A 2500-nucleotide genomic window follows, 5' to 3' on the forward strand; every position below is an offset into this window, starting at 1 on the left:
CTGTCGTGGCATTGCCGGCGGGAGACAACACGCGCCACCTACGGTGACCGGCAGCTCCAACGCCAGCGCCACAGAAGGACAAAAGCCCCACTTGGGTGCCGAAGCGAACTCTCCCAGCACAGCGCACGCGCCAACACATCCGCACAGCTGCGATACAAACCACCAGCGAGAACCGCTGGGGCGACCGAGCAGCAGACGGCGTCGCGGCGCCGAGCGCCGGGCGGCGGCGCATCCTCAACGCACACAGTCCTCAATCGGACCAGCACACTGAAGATGTCCACCGCGCTTCGCACCGGGCCCGCGAGGACCTACTTTGGCCGCACGGCGCCGCGCGCAGGGTGCGCCGGCGCGCAGCTGCGACGCCTGCCGCGTCCGTCGGCCGGCGCGCCTGCCACTGGCCGCCCCCACCAGCCGGCTGTAGCGCGTGCGCCCACGCACCGCGCGGCCAGCACGCCGGGAGGCGCCCCCTCACCGGCCGGGGACGGTCCCACCCAGCCACCGCCGCGTATCGCTTCACACCCAGATGCCGTTCAGTTTCGTCGGCATGGTGGGTATCGCTGGAACAACCGGTTAGTACCTCAACCTATCGTCGCCATCACCGATTCACCCCTAGCGAGAACAACCGCACCACAACAGGTTACCATTTGTTCATTTGCGTAACTTCACCAGAAAACGCAGGCGTCCATCGCCATTTGCAACTTCAACGATTATTGCATGCCTGTGTCAGGTGTCACGCCACACTACGTCTGCCCACATACACGCAACAAAATGTGCACGCCTAGACAATACGTGGAAGGTGGCCCCCGTACGTATGCGATGTCCATTGCTCGAACGACTGTCAACCGGCCTCTGTAGCATGTCGCAGATATGGAACGCGGTGCACCATGCCATCACGGTGTGTGAGGAGAGACGACTAGGTCCGAATACATCAACAGACAGCTCATGCTGATCGCCATCCACGGCGTCCGTTCCTCCCACACGTCTCTATGGCGTACCACACTGCAATCCAGCTCTCATAGGGAGACGACACGTAGCTGCGTGCACAATATTTGCACTGTATGGTCCGCCGTTTTTGGGCGCAGTCGTTGTGCGGTCACACATGTGCCACGATGTATCATTCAGTACATAAGGACGAATGTGCAGTACAGATTGTGGTTCACGCGTACGACATCAGCGGACAGTTGACACAGGCCGCACCACAACGTAGCCTGAGTACGTCGCATGCGAAGGGCATTGAACATGCAAACTTCTCACCAACCAGCTTGCGAAGGCAGGGGGCAAGGTGGGGACGTGGGGAGGGGCGGCATGTACGTCCTGCTGCCATCCACATTACAGTGTACAGCAGGAGCATGTGGAAAGTGAGCAAGACTTGCAAGGTGTTTAACATGAAGCGATACACAGGGGTGCGGGCAGTGCGAGTAGCGAACTATATTGCGAGGGTTGCGGGTGGGCAACACTACAGTAATTGAACGAGTCGTATAACAATTACAGAGCAGGTTTAGGCGACAACGTGGGTTACGTTAAGGCGACAACATGGGTTAGGTTAAGGCACAACATGGGTTAGGTTAAGGCACAACATGGGTTAGGTTAAGGCACAACATGGGTTAGGTTAAGGCACAACATGGGTTAGGTTAAGGCACAACATGGGTTAGGTTAAGGCACAACATGGGTTAGGTTAAGGCACAACATGGGTTAGGTTGAGGCACAACATGGGTTAGGTTGAGGCACAACATGGGTTAGGTTGAGGCACAACATGGGTTAGGTTGAGGCACAACATGGGTTAGGTTGAGGCACAACATGGGTTAGGTTGAGGCACAACATGGGTTAGGTTGAGGTACAACATGGGTTAGGTTAAGGTACAACATGGGTTAGGTTAAGGTACAACATGGGTTAGGTTAAGGTACAACATGGGTTAGGTTAAGGTACAACATGGGTTAGGTTAAGGTACAACATAGGTTAGGTTAAGGTACAACATAGGTTAGGTTAAGGTACAACATAGGTTAGGTTAAGGTACAACATAGGTTAGGTTAAGGTACAACATAGGTTAGGTTAAGGTACAACATAGGTTAGGTTAAGGTACAACATAGGTTAGGTTAAGGTACAACATAGGTTAGGTTAGGTTAGGTTAGGTTACACGTTGTTGTACGGAAAGGTGTAGGGGGGGGGGGGGCGGGGGCGGCAGGTTCGTTGATAGTGATTATAGTAAGTGAATGCTTGTGACATGATCAGATTTGTCACGTCAGGATGCACCTTTGGCTTATTAGAGGCGGCGCTCCAATTCTATGCTTGTGTGAGACCTGTGTCTTTGACTCATGTCATTGTTTGTGCGCTGTGACAGGAGGTACTATTGTGATGTTGGGTGCACCGTTGTATAGGACATGTGTGGGTGTTGGTGCCTGGTCTGCGCAATGGTGGATGTCGAAAGGCTGGGATATTGTATTTTCCGCACGGACCTCCTGGTCTGGTTGTGATAGTGTGGATTGTGTAATGTGGCGGAGAA

Source organism: Schistocerca piceifrons, unplaced genomic scaffold (genome assembly GCF_021461385.2).
Source record: "Schistocerca piceifrons isolate TAMUIC-IGC-003096 unplaced genomic scaffold, iqSchPice1.1 HiC_scaffold_1324, whole genome shotgun sequence".
Lineage (NCBI taxonomy): Eukaryota > Metazoa > Arthropoda > Insecta > Orthoptera > Acrididae > Schistocerca > Schistocerca piceifrons.